The sequence below is a fragment of the Acartia tonsa genome, chromosome 14, assembly GCF_053477335.1.
Source record: "Acartia tonsa isolate MP-2025a chromosome 14, ASM5347733v1, whole genome shotgun sequence".
In the NCBI taxonomy this organism is placed as follows: Eukaryota; Metazoa; Arthropoda; class Copepoda; order Calanoida; family Acartiidae; genus Acartia; species Acartia tonsa.
The window spans coordinates 2,646,032-2,662,067 of NC_137273.1; positions in this window are offsets into that span (position 1 = coordinate 2,646,032).

Genomic DNA, 16,036 nt, shown 5'->3' on the forward strand with positions numbered 1-16,036 from the left:
TAGTTGTCTGTGTCTATTTGTGTATTAAAGATATCAACAATATCATGTACATGCTAATGGCTCTTGCAATGACAATATTTATTTACAAAGTATTGACTGATCTTGAAGATTGCTATGAAATGATTGATGAAGTGGTTAAGAAGGCAAAGAGAGATGCTTGTGAGGCAGCAACAATCAAAGAGATGATGGCACTTATTGTGGAAGCAGAATTACTAAAAGAAACATGTCCTTTTAGTGCAGCAAGATTCTTTACACTTGAATTAAGCACTATGACTGCTATGCTTGCAACTACACTAACCTATCTGGTTGTTCTACTGCAATCATTCTAATGGGTATAATTATTCATATTATCTGATGCCAGTTTACTTATGAAACAAGAATATTTCTATAATATTACATTACCACAAAACAATATTATCTTAAAGCCTCTATCAATATTTCATCCAAGTTTCAGATCACCTATGTTCAACTTATAAAATGATTTGTCTATCAAATAATCTTGGTGTTTAATTTTTAAAATATAATTACATATTTATCTTTAAATTTATATACTATAAATACTTTTTTGATAATGATAGATTAATATAGTAATAATTGACAATCTTTATTTTCATAGTTAGATAAACTAGATTGATATGTGTTGTATTATGAGTTAGATTTGTAATAAATGTTAAATAAAGAACAGTTAATTCACATTTTATAATAATAAATGTTTTTAATAAAAAGACTAATCACTATTATGATAATAATTTTATAATTATTATCACAATAATTTTTTAATTATTATCACAACAAAAAAATAAACAAAGCTAAAAAATATTAAGTCTTTCTTTTTATTAAGCTGAAAGTTAATTTATCAAGGTTTGTTATTAAAATATACTGATCTTAACAATTATCATATTAAAAGATATTTAAAAATCAGGTTAGTCCATTCTTTGCCAAATTTAAGACAAAATTTAGGTCAATTTTAGGTTTTTAGTGACTGTAATTTGATAAGAAGTTAGGTGGAATGATGTAGTAAAATATTTATTTTAACTTCTATTACCTTCCATGTGCAAGTATTTTATTAATTATTAAACATTAATGGAATTACGTTTATTTAAAGGGACTGTGAACAAAAAAAATCTCATCAGATTATCAAACCATAACAGTATCTCATTCACATAAACTCAAAGTTAGGGCAAAACTGTCTCCTGTTTTCTTTAAAAAACAGTTTTTTCCACCAATTTTTAATATATCTAAGATTAGGGAAAATTTCCAGACTATATAAATGAGCAGTTAATTGTCTTTTTTTCCTTCTATAGCTAAACTAAACTTTTTGACATAGTTCTCTATTTTTCCTAATGGTTAAGCCTACTTTTAACATAACCCTTGCTTGTAACCAATGTATAGTTACTTAGAAATTGAAAACAAAGCAAAAAACAGGTTTTCTTATAAGTATTCAAGAAACTTCAGTTGGCCCATCTATTGCCCACCTTTAGTTAAAAATTTGTAAATAATAAAGGTGCAATATTTCTTTATAAACAGTCTGGTAAAAGTGTAATCTAAATCTCCTAAGTGGGTTATTTATTGTCTGACACAATAAAAAAGGATATTATCATTTCAAATAACCTCTGAGATTCAACCCTTTGTAGACAGTGAGGTATTTTTTGTGGATAATACGAATTTAAAATAAATCTTTATTACCTAATTTCTTCTTTATTATAACATGAATTAACAAATGCTTAACAGTAAGTAAATTGTTTAAACTATATATGACTAATTAAATATCCCTAGAAACATTTTAATATAGAAAACCGTTCAGATTGTTCCTGTTTTTCCAGTTTTCCCTCCCAAAATACCAAAAAATCAAGGCTTAAATCCTTGATATTTTTGTTAATAGGACATTTTCGGTTGATCAGTTTATTGAAAGGTGCTTTGAAAATGTTCAGATTTGATAATATGATGAGAAATGTTTACATTCACACTCCCTTTAACAGAGTATAGCCATATTTCAGGGATTGTTCTTGAATTATGAAGAAAAAGTTTTAAAAACATTCATAATACAATTTTATAGTTCTTTAAAGTTATTTTAAGAGCATTTCTCTTGGGAGGGTGGTGGTACCCTCCACCAAAATAGTTATAAACCTTCCCAGCACCTATGAGAAGCTACCCTGTTAAGGAGAACCCGATAGGTTCAGCGGTTAGCAAGATATTTCGGTACAAATAGACACACATCCTGTTATTTTAGTATTAGGATATTTGAATAAGTTTATCTTTAAAAAGTTACATAAACAAAAGGATATATAGAATTTAAGTGGATATTACGACAGGAGGGGAGGGGATGTGGTAAAGGGGGTGGATTATGTATTTTTATTTTAGCCAGCTAAAAGTTTTATTTTATCAGATTACAGATTAATATCCAAGTTATAATATATTGATTTATTAACATGCATGTTGCACCATCCATTAAAATTCCAGCCCAGAAAAAAAGAGTTTGTTGATTAGGCTCTGGGTGCAAAAGTCCTGGCGACTTGGCGCACTAGGACTTAATCAGGGATACATGGATAGACTAATAGCATGTAAAAAAATCTTTCAATGAAAAAATAGTTATTTATCGCATCGTATATGAACAGTTTTCTGCGGATATAAAATGTACAATTATAAGATTAAAACCAGTTTTGTTAATCCCGACATGCCGAAGGCAGTTGCTTATTTATATCGTAGAAAACTGGATATAATACGAAACGATACATGTTTTTAAGTATGGCTTAGAACCGGTTTTAATCCAGCGGATATCAATAAGTTTCGAAGCCATACTGGAAAATATTTTCCTAAGTAGCATTCAAAAATTTTAAAAGGATTTTTTTCATATATAATAATATAGATAAATTAGTGTAAAATTTTACAAAATAAACGTCTAATCTTTCGGCATTTTTAAAAGCGAAGCTTTTCTATAATTATGGTCAGTCCGTCCGTACGTGAGTACGTAACGAATAGCTTTTTTCGTTAATTTAGGCATGTAAGAATTGTCCTATCGATTTTAAACTTTGCATGGTGAAACCCTATAGTAGTTTGGTACGATTTAGAAAGCGTAGCAACTCTATAATCATTACCAGAATGTCCGTACGTTCATTTTAAACATGATGATTTTTTTACTTTTTTAACAACAAATTGTTTAAGTGATCTAATAATCCGATCACCAAAGAACAATATTATAAGCGAAGCAACTCTATAATATTAATCAAGTCCTAAAATGTAAGTATGTCCATAAACATTATTCTGTATCAAGCAGTTTTTCAACAAATTTACTTACAATTTTGCTTTGACTCTTATTCTGATTATTTAGTTCTGACACTATACAAGTGTTAATGTCTGTTTGTCCTACCGTTTCAGTGCTTCGCTTTTATGGATGTTGTCATCCTTGTTTCTCATTAAGTTTCAGTGATAACATAACAGGGACAAATAATCTTTAAAAAAATATCTAATTAAATAGTTCCTTCTTGATTCTGTAATTTTGTTTAAGTCATTTCAACCGTCCTATTGTCTGTCACTTAAGGATCTCCAAGAATCTACGCAGTGTCTCTCTGTTCACTCATTTTTTACCTAGGGGATCACAAATATCAGGAGATATCAAATATCAATGGATATATTATTACTTGGATGTTGCACCAAATTACATGTACTTTGATAAAGTAAAACTCGCAGCGGGCTAAAATAGCGATCCACCCTCTTTTTCCCATCCCCTCCTACTAAATGAACCAACTGACCAACAAATCATATGTTCAAAAAGCTCTGCTATTTTTTTACTATACTTAATATATAGATAATAATATTTGCGAAGCCGTTTATAGTGCCTAATTAAAATGACGTCATACAATACATATGACCAATGATAGGCCAGTATTCATTGAAATTAACCTATAATAAAATAAATTACCTGTAAACTGCATCAGATTTACTATATAATAGTTTATTGTTCTTTTTAGCTAAAATGTTATTACTGCTTTACTTTAGAAAAAAAAGAGAATCTTTGTTATCATTATGGCTTCGAAACCGATTAATATTCGCTGTATTAGAACCGGTATACTGAATAATCATGTATAGAATAGTATTACAGACAATTTTCCACAAATATCATAATAAAAATTATATTATTAATACCTACCAGTTTTATAAACCCAGGCATTCGGCTTCTCGGGTCTAACAAAACTGGGTTTAATTTCATGAGTTTTACCTTTACTATCCGCGGATAGCTGTTTATAATATGATGCGAATAAAAGCTATTCCCTGCTTAAAGCCATCTAAGTACCGCATGTTGATAGTAGTCACATAACTTATGTTTCATTTATCTCAACTTTTTATAAAACAAGGATGACAACATCCAGAAAAGCGAAGCTCTGAAATGGAATGACAAACGAACATTAACACTTGTAGATTGTCAGAACTGAATTAGCAGAAAATTAATGCATCAGTACAAACAATATTGAAAGTAAATGTGTTGCAAAACTGCATAAATAGATTATACTGTTTAGGACATACTTACATTTTTGGGACTTGTTTATTGAGATGCTTCGCTTATAACATTAAACCTTGTTGTAATAGGAATCAGTTTTTAAAAAATCAGAGCTGGATCTTTAAATCATTTTAATGGTAATTTCGCACACCCCGATCTAAATCACCATTAAAATGATTTAAAGATCCAGCTCAGAAGAATCGGATAATTTTAACATACAAAAATTTGTTGTCAAAAAAGTTAAAAATCGACATGTTTAAAATGGACATACGGACATTCTGGTATTGATTATAGAGTTGCTACGCTTTCTAAATTGTACCTAACTACTACAGGAATCATCATGCAAACTTTTGAATCGATAGGACAATTCTAACCTGTTTAGATTAACGAAAAGAGCTAACTGTGACATACGGACGGACGGACCGACCCTAATTATAGAAACGCTTATCTTTTAACAAGGATGACAAAATTATATATTGTGTCAAAACTTAACAAACAGAAAATAACATTTTAAGTCTAATCAAATGTGATACACATTTGCAGAAGTACATGATACTATTTGATCGATAGTAAAATTCTAAATTGCTTAAATTAACGTTAGGTACGGACAGACACATGTATTGACATACACAAATTATAGAAAAACTACGCCTTTGAAATAAATCTGAAATAATATTAGGAAATGGGACGAATACGTCCAATAATCAAGATATTAGCTAAAATAGATAATCGAGAAACGATTAATTATATTCTCGATTGGAACCCTGTAAAAGTGTCGGACTGATTATGACATAAAAAAAATTAGCCAATGAGAGGCCACTATATATCTTACCATTGGTCAATAATGGCCTCTCATTGGCTAATTATTTTTTTTACGTCATAATCAGTCCGACACTTTTACAGGGTTCCTTGATTGTTATTTGATTTTTTTAAAATTATAAGTAATATAAAACTAGAAATCTATTTTAGAGAAAGAATGGACAATGAGCAGTTTAATACACTAGTCTTCAAAGTTTTATTCGTTGGCTTAATAACTTTGGGGACTTTAGTGAATTTTGATTGGTTGATTTCCTCAGTTGAGTTTTCAAACGTTTCAATCAAAAATTTCAATCTAAAAAAGGGGTAATTATGTTTATCATCATTGGGGATGTACATCAATTTATCGGCCATTGTCTTATCCCTTTAGATCCCTGAATCTATTTGGTATAGTGGCATGTTAAATGGACCTAATGAAAGGGTCTGTAAGTTGGTGTTTAATTCCTAGTGGTCCCAAGTGTTCTTACTTTTCAACAGTTTTTATTTTTATGTAGTCTAATTTTTCAAGAAGGGGGGGGGGGAGGGATACTGTTAATTACACATGTACCCAAATTTTCAAAACACTATCTCTAAAAAACTTTGAATACTCATTTGAATCTTGATTAGTTGGTTCAAACTCGCAGTATCTAAAGTATTTAACCAATAATTTTAATGTACAGAAGGTGTGATACTTTATCGTCACCAGGCAGAACTTAATTTGTAAGTCTAAACAAAACTATACATAAATTTGTTGCAAAATTGCGTAAATACAGGGTACAGTTAAAGGAGTAAAGTTGCTTTGATTATAGAGATATTATTGTACCTTCTTGTCCTCAGAATCATTATTAAAAAAGTTAGATGAAAAAACTGTTTCAAATGAAAGCACGTTCTTTCTGGTAAAACTTTAGAGTTGCTACGCTTTCTAATTAGAGAACAGCAAAAGTCATATATACACATATAATATACTTTTATTATCTTTTGACACTTTACGTAAATACTTACTAATTACAGAAAAATAGTGCTTTTATCCCTTTGGAAACAAATTAAATTTGCTATTATTTGCTTAGGTAATTATGTTTGTTTTGTATTCACACCCCAGCGTGTGTTTTCAAGTATTTTTAGAAGTTTCAATTTAGAGATAGAATAGTTGTTTATCGTATCGTATTATAGACAGCTGTCCGCGGATAATAAAATGGAAAATGTTAGGATTTAAACTAATTTTGTTAGCCCCGAGGGGCCGAAGGCCTGGGCTAACAAATTGTCTGTAATAAAATAATTCAAAACCAACCAGTTATTAATGGGTTTGGAAGCCATACTGGAAAGAGCTGTAATGTTATGTTTTAGCGTCTAATTTACAAATTAACTGTTCTAACTTCTTCAGTTTACAAGGGCAATTATTCTAAATAAAAAATAATGTAGAAAAATTAGTGCTTTTTCACAAAGTACTGATTGAGCAATAATACCCCTTCCCCCCGTTATTTTTCTATGGCTACTCCCTGCGGGTGAGGAGGGCAATACCTCTGGGGCTTCCAAGTAACCAATATAACCTTACCTTACCTTAAGTAATAAACAAACCAACTAAAAACTAATCTTAACACCATATTAGAATAATGGACTATTCTATTATGACATCAGTTTTTTTAGAGGCACTATAAAGAGCTCCGCTATTATAATGGAGATCTCCGGGATAAGACAAGGGCTAATAAATTGATGTACATCCCCAATGATGATACACAAAATTACCACTTCTGTAGATTATAATTATTGGTTGAAACGTTTAAATTCTTAACTTAATGAAACAACCAATCAAAATGCACTAAAGTCCCCAATGTTATAAAGTTAACTAATAAGAAAACGTTATTATAAAACTTTGGGTACTGGTGTAATAAACAGCCCTATCTCTCTGTTCTGTTGAATAACTGTCCTTGTAAATGATTGGGGGTGGGGGGGGGGGGGCTTGATTGTAATTGATTACTCCCCCCGCGGAGTGCTGGTGGGGAAGTGGTCATGGGGTTAATCTTTTATATACAACTCATACTTTTTATTAGAAGCAAAGCTTTTCTATAATTAGGGTCGGTCCGTCCGTCCGTATGTCACGGACAGTTAGCTCTTTTCGTTAATTTAATTAGGTTAGAATTGTCCTATTGATTTCATATTGATTTCATGGTGATTCCCGTAGTAGTTAGGTACGATTTAGAAAGCGTTACTAGAATGTCCGTACGTCAAATTTAAACATATTGCTTTTAAACTTTTTAACAACAAATTTTTATGTGATAAAATTATCAGATTGATCTGATTTCGGAATACTGATTCCTAGGACAATAAAGTACAATGTTATAAACGAAGCTTTTATGGATGTTGTCATCCTTTTATTCAGGAATCAAAAGGGATAAGACAATAGCCAATAAATGTGTGTGCATCCCCAATTATGATACACAAAATTAATCATTCTGTAGATTACACTCAACTAAATGAACCAACCAATCAAAATTCAATAAAAGTCCTCAAGGTTGTTAAGCCAACGAATGAAAAAACGTTAGTATAAGACTTTGAGGACTAGTGTAATAAACAACCCAATGTCCCCTCCCTCCTTATACTTTTTAATAGGAGCGAAGCTTTTCTACATTAACTGTCGGTCTGTCAAAGAGTACGTCCATACAGGATAGCTCGTAGATTTAGGCATTTCATAACTGTCTTATCTAGGGACAAGGGAAATTCTAAGTGAAAATTTACCCACAACTTATAATCCCATAATGGTAAAAGCGTGGGATAGTATGCATTTACGGCTAATAGTAATTATTTGCATTGTATTATAGACAGCTTTCCGCGGATAAAAAAAAATATATATATATTTATCATAGATACCCTGAAGATTAATACTAGTTTTTTGTTAGACCCGAGGGGCCGAAGAACCAGGATAACGAAACTTGTATTAGTTTTATTATTTTTATAATTATATTTTTTGAAAATTGTCTGTAAAACGAAGTTATAAATGGTTTTTTTTTCAGTATGGATGAGAACAGTTTCTAATCCAGCGGATATTATTCGGTTTCGGTTACTGAAAAAAAACTGTAATAACAAAAAAAAATTGTTAAACCACTCTTTCTTTTCCTTTTTACAATTTTTATTTTTCAAATCGTTTGTTGTGATGCGTTTTATTTAGCATGGGCTAGAAATAAAAGAAAATCTACTATAAAAATACGACGAAACCCGCTACTTTATTTTCTTACCATGAGCCAACTAGTGGCTTTGGCCCAAGATTTGGTTTTAAGTAACCTAGACATTATAGAGTAGCTTCGCTGAGTATTATTATTATCGGAGTAATAGTTATTTCACGCATCGTATTATAAACAGCTTTCCGCGGATATAAAATGTACAATCATAAGACGTATAATTGTAAGGTGCTAGACATGATTTGTCAGTATGGCTGAGAAACAGTTCTAATCCAGCGGATATTAATCGGTTTAGAAGCCATACTGGAAAATAATTGTAATAACAAAAAACTAGTCAATCCCCTCTTCAATTCTTTTCATTATGCGTTTTATTTTCTTAATAGAAACTAGTGGCTTTGGCCCAAGCCCTTAGGAGTCTTGTTTTAAAGTAACCGCAACATTATTCAGTAGCTTCGCTAATTATTATTATTATAGCAGTAAAAATGTATTAAAAATATAATTGACGTCAATCAGAAGGTCACGTTAAAAAGTGTTCACTTCTTAAGTCAATAATTCATAAGAAAACAATAAAGTTTATAAGTAGCGAAGCTACTCTATTATTTACTTTGTCTGTTTGTTCGTTAGTTATTCCATAACGTTATGGGGGGAAATGATGATTTTTAAGTTATACAGCTGAAAGTCATGCTATAAAAAACACAATCCTTATTTTTAAACAAAATTTTCTTTGATTTTTTGCATATTCTTACTCTGTAACTCGCTTTGTCCGTTTTTTCATTGAATTACTGTCTTGGTGCTTCGCTACTTATGGATGTTGCCATCCTTGTTTAACATTTAAGATATCAAATATTGACGTCAATGGATCGCACGTTAAGAAGTGTAAATAAAGAATAAAAGTTTATCTTAATCATGAAAAACAAGCGTGATTTTTAAAAAGCAAACATTTTCAGGGTCGTAGCTATTCTCTATACAAGGGTTTGCCCGACCGTCCACAATGCACAATCTCAGGGATCTTAAGGGATAAGACAATAGACGATAAATTTATATACATTCCCAATGTCCTCCATATTACAAACTTATGTAGATTAAAATTGAACAATTGTGGTAGTCGGACAGACTGTCGCTTCCTAGAGCATGCTTCGCTCCTAGCCACTCCCGATGAGCAATCAGGTGCTTAATCTCCTCCCAGCACATTCCTCAGCAACCCTTTCTTTTGTTGACCGCCAGCTTAACACAGTCAACACTACCAGCCGCCAGCAGGGGAAGGGATTGCCCACTTGAAGCCCGGTACCCAGCCCATCAGGCAGAAGTTTGCGACCTCAATCCGCGGCAGGAAGCCGAGCTAGAGGCCCAGCTGGAGACTTGGCTGAAATAAGGAGTGATTGAGCCCTCTGACTCAGCCTGGAGCAGCCCCCTGGTCCCCATCAAGAAGAAGGATGGGAGCACCCACTGGGCTGTCAACTACAGGGCTTTCAACAAGTGCCTAGAGTTGGACAGCTACCCTCTACCCAAGATCCATCAGCTAGTTGAGCGGGCCGGCGGACACCGCGTATACAGTGCCCTAGACATGGTGGCCGCCTACTATACCATCCGGGTAGCCGAGGATAGCTGACCCTGCACTGCCTTCACCTCCCCCAAGGGGCTATACCAATGGAAGAGGATGCCCTTCGGCCTGGCCACTGCCCCATCCGTCTACTCCAGGTTCATTGCCGGGGTCCTCAACCCCCTGGGCACAGCGAACCTTCAGTCATACCTGGATGACATCTTGTCATTCCACAATGACACCTGGGTCCACCTGGCCAGGCTACGTGAAGGCCCACTGACGGGGAGGAATCCGCCTCAAGCCCACCAAGACCAAGTTATTTCAAGCTAAGGTCGACTACCTGGGGCACACCCTCAGCCGCAAGGGCATAGCAATGCAGGAGGACTACATTGACCGCATCCTGGATTGGCCGGCCCCCAGTACCCCCAAGGATCTGCTGGCCCTCTTGGGGTTCTTTGGCTTCTACAGGCTGTTTATTCCCGAGTATGTTGACTTAACCTACCAAATGAATAGGCAAAGGACGGCCAAGGAACTGACGTGGACTGAGGCGATGGAGGCCCAGCTGACGCAGCTCACGGTTCGACCTACCGGCTGTGTTCCAGCTAACCACCGACTACAGCAGCCGGGCCATCTCCACCATTCTCAGCCAGTGCCAGGATGGGAAGGAAAGGCTCATTGCCGCCGTGGGACGCAAGACGACAGACCCCGAGACCCGGTACCCGTCCTGGAGGGGAGAAATGGCTGCCATCATGTACGGGATCCGCAAGTTCCACGGGATCCTGTCCTACCACAGCTTCCAGATTAACACTGACTCTTCTGCCCTGCTGCAAATGAAGTCACTCAACGCGTCCACAGGGATGGTAGCCCACTGGCAAGAGGAACTGGCCGCCCTGGATTTCACCGTTTGCCATCGCCCGGGTTCCCAGAACACCAATGCCGACACACTCAGCCGACAACATGCCTGCCCCCTCCGCCGAGGAAGTAGCCGAGCAGGCCAAGTACCTTCACCACCTTTGCCAGCTAGGGGAGCCCACTCCAGCTGCCGCCAGCAGGCCCGCCTTGGTCTGCCTTGACCCAGAACGAGTTTTTGAAGCTCAAACCCAGGATCCCCTCCTGCTACGTGTCCGCCACTGGGTGTCCGATAGGAAACCTCCACCTAAGGTTGAGCTCCGGGGCAAGTCTAGAGACAAACAGCAGTATGCCAGTATGACCACGGGTGCCTCACCATCATGGCCAAGACCTTGACTGGAGAGAGGACCCGCTACTTGTTGCCTCCACCCCTACATCAATATGCGTACTTCCTGGCCCACGGAGCCCCAATGGCCGGCCACCACGGGATGGAGGCCACCATAGCCCACGTTGCCATGCACTTCTGGTGGCCCATGGTGCACCGCGATGTCCGCCTCATTGTCCAGACCTGCCCAGATTGCATGCAGAAGATCACCAAGGAACGGCTGAAGGCCGGTTTACACGTGCCCTCCCGGCAGGGCTACCCACAGCAAGTTCTGTTCATTGATCTGGTAGGGCCCCTACCCAAGACACCAGCTGGGAATTGCTACATCCTCACCTGCCAGGACGGATTCAGCCGGTTTGTCTGCCTCTACCTGATCCCCAACAAACGCGCCACCACCGTTGCCGAGGCCATAATGCATCGCCACGTTTTGATGCCCCCTGAAGATTCACTCGGACAACGGTATGGAGTTCACCCGCCAAGTGTTCAAGGAATTAGCTGCCCAGCTAGAAATTGGCCTGAAGCATCCTCCACCCTACAACCCTCAGTCCAACCAGGTGGAGAGGTTTCACCGGACCCTCAACACAGGCATGCGGCTGTTCCTTGACGGCGACAATAATAACTGGGAGCCGCACCTCCCAGCCATCGCCATGGCCTACAACACAAAGACCTGTAAGGCTATGGGCGTTACTCCATTTCTGGTCTACTTTCGGGTCTACAGAGGCTCGGCCGCTACCAGTTGACCAACGCCACGATCCCGTAGAAGAAAACCTGAACGACCAGCCTGACAAGCGAAGAACGCCACCCCTGGCGCCGCTGCCAGCACCAACGCCACCTACCGATGCCATATGGAACCCAGATGCCGACATGGAGCCTCCGCTGTCCCACAGCGGGCCCCCAGAACGAGAAGCAACCACCGAGATGGAGGTTGCGGCCCCCGAGGACGACGCCGAAGCCATGTGCTCCCTCCAGATGTTGGCCATCCCCATTAGAGTAGGAGCCAAGGCCCCCAGTAACCTGGACAAGGCAGGAGCACCTATGGACCTGTATGAGCCCACCTCTCTCGCTATCCCTCCTCTAGGGGCCTCCAGAGTGAGTTTGGGCCTCCACATTCAGCTGCCAGCCAAGATGTAGATAGTCTTACAGACAAGACAGAATTTCCAGCGCCAGGGCTTGACTGTCACCAACCCCAGCTGCGAGCCAACCGAGAGCTGACCATGCTGATCACCAACAACAGCCACACCGAGCAGTGGGTGTCTCGAGGGGCCTGTGTGGCCCGAGCTGTTCTACACCACGCTGTGCCCCAGGAAGAGTCTGCCGCCCACCATGGTTCAAGGCCTGATGTCCCGAGGACCCTCAAGCCTTGAAGGGGAGGTTGTGGTAGTCAGACAGACTGTCGCTTCCTAGAGCATGATTCGCTCCTAGCCACTCCCGATAAGCAATCAGGTGTTTAATCTTCTCCCAGCTCATTCCTCAGCAACCATTTCTTTTGTTGACCGCCAGCTTAACACGGTCAACACTACCAGCCGCCAGCGGGGGAAGGGATTGCCCCTCCCCCCTCATGTTCCAGCCAACCTACCCTTTTCCGGGGGACACCAGCCTTACCCCCACACTGACCTGCCCTTCTGCCTTTCACCTGGACAGCATTTCCCCATTATCTCCACACCCATTTTCTACCTAACCCAATATCTGTAATTTGTTGTATATAAAGCTATTATTTTATAATGTGTAGTTAGTTCTAAATAAATCTTCAAACTGTAACTACTTGGAGTATTTTGTTGATAGAATCACTAGGCTAGGGGCTCTTTCGCCAGACTCGCCAAATAGGGCTTGAATTGCTTCACCCCTATTACACAATAAAATTCAATAAAAAATACCAAAAAAAATGTTAACCAACGAAGAACATTTAGTGAGAAATTTGGGTACCAGAGTATCAGTCCAATGTGGATTCGCGCGTCCTCGGGAAGGTGATAGGTTCGAATCTCGCACCAACTAACTAAAGACTTTAAAAATGGTTCCTACTGCTGCAATTTCAGGTCCGCGACATCGATAGTAAGAGTAGGGGGAATGCCTTGGCCCATAAACAGGCGCAACTCATTACCATGCGCGGTTAGGACTTCTCAGACAAAGGTCGTGCAATCAAAGGGTTGGTTATCTGTTGGATTTTACTAAACCTAATATCCTTGGGTGTTAGAGTATCGCATTCCTTTACAAGCGGATAATGATTTGGATTCTCTAGATGATAATTCGAAGGAGAATCCCGCCCTTACGAGGTAATAGTAAAAACCATTCCATTGTCCCCTCCCTCTCTGTCTTTTTTGGTGTTTCAAATTTCACTCTTATATTGTACAGGACTGAATGACGGACGGACGGATGGACAGAGAAAGTGAATTAAATAGTAATATAACTAATGAAAGAAAAAGCATTTCTCAACTAAATCCCCCCCCCCCCTCCCCGGCAAAATTATGTTGTGTGGACACATGCCCTTAGAAGTCCAATGTCCCTACACCCCTCTACAAACCCTTTGACATTGATATACACACCCCCCTAAAACAGCTAAAAGGAGTATCAAGTAAAAAAGTTCCAACCCCCTTTTATGTTTGTTTAACTTTCGGGTGTGTTGATTATTTAGAGGGGTTTCCGCCCCCCCCCCCCCTTCTAGTCTGAATTACATACCCCTCATCATTTTTGGCTTAAGGTACTTGTCAAATTTTTAACCTAGGTAAAACAGATTAACGTAAAACGGTCGAACAAGCATAACATAATTATAGAGTATCTGCTCTACAAAAATTCCATATTTGTTTCAGTGGACAACACTGAAAAAGATAATAAAATTTTCATACTCATGGAAAACAATTATTCTTGTTGTTTTTTAATTTTCAAATTTCCAAGAAAAATAATAATCCAGGATTTTGACATTATTAAATAAAACAAACATTGGTAAATAATAATGAATTAATGCGACTTAATATGTATAATTCATTTTGCTAAATAAGATCCATAAAATTGCTAAAACATGGATGGCTCTGTGGGATCTTAATTGACAGACAAACGATGATAAATTAATGTACATTCCCTATGATGATACACAAAATTGCCCTATCTGCATATTATAACTAGCGGACACACTCCTAGAGAAATTTTTGGGGAGGGTTATTTTCTAAGGATGGTGGCACCCTACCCCCGAAAAACCTTGCCAGGACCAATTAGAAAATGTATTGTAAAGGAGAACCTTATCAGTTCAGCGGTTATCGAGATTATTTGGTACAGACAGACAAACATACACACAAATAGAGATCCTTTTATTTTATTAAAAGGATTAGTGGTTGAAACATTTGGAAACTGAACTTAATGAACCAACCACTAAAAATTCATTAAACTAATATTATAATTTTTATTTTAGTATTCGTGAGAAATTGTCTGTAATACTAAAATTTTAATCCTGCGAATATTAATCGTTTCCGAAACCATACTGGATAGAAATATTAATAAAATATTAAATAAAATGGCATAGCTACTTTTAATAAAGCCAATGCGTAGACGTAAATGTTAAAATCTCTATTTATCGCATTGTAATATATAGTCAGCTTTCCGCGGATATAAAATGAAAAATAATAAGAATAAAACCAGCATTTTAGTATTCGTGGAAAATTGTCTTTAATACGATGCGATAAATATATGGCCACTGCTAACATTTTGCGACATGCCTTTTAAAAATTAGTTCTCTATTGCAATAAGGCTTTTTAAAGTCCAAAGAAGGTTTTAAAATATAATATTTAAAAAAGATTCTTTTTAAAACTAATTTAAAATCGGAGGGTAGAGTCCCCATCCCCTTCTTTTTTCTAGTGCCTCTAAATTATGGGGGCGGGGCCGCTAGTTCTTATATAAAGGATGACAACAAGGAATTTAAAAAATTTTGAGGGCATATTTTTTTTTCCAATAAAGCAAATATTTCTATTTAAACTATTGAAACAAAAAAAATATTATACATATTATTTTATTAATGTGAAATATTTTACTGTATTTATATTATAAACATGTCATCCATAAAGCGAAGCCCTAAAGCGGAGGACAAACGAACATCAACACTTGTAGAGTGTCAGAACATATTTAGCTTGAATATAAGCAGTATATTTATTGTTATTCTAAACAAAAATGTACCTAAATTACATAATTACATAAATACAGGATTCTGTTTGAGGATATACATTTATTAGGAATTAGTAATGAGATGTTTCGCTTACAATATTTTTCTTCGTTGTCCTAGGAATCATTGTTCCAAAGTCAGATTAATAGGCTCAGTGGCGTGCAGAGGGTTTTTTCAGAGAGTTGCGCGAAACGCACACGAAAGTTTTAACAACAACCTTAAAACAAAATCGAAAGGTGTGTGAGCTTTAGGGGGTTGTATTTTTAGGTTAGGGGGGTGGATATACCCCTTTGGTGTACTCCAACTCACTCAAAAATAAAAGAAGTGCCCGGATTAGGTAAATTGACGCGCGAAGCACGCAAATTATTTTTAAGGGGTGTGGGTTTTTTAACGCCCTTGGCTGTATTAGGGGTCGAATCATAGGGTGTAGAGTAGACCGTTATAAAGAGTTTCTTTTTAAAAAGGAATTTCTGGTATCGGTTAAAGAGTAGTTATGCTTTCTAAATTCTATTTAACTGTTATAGGAATCAACATGCAAGCTTTGAAATCGATAGAACATTTTAACATGCCAAACTTAATGAAAGGGCAATCAATTACGGACGTGAGGTCGGACGGACGGCCACACCCTAATTATAGAAAGCTTCGTTTTAAATAA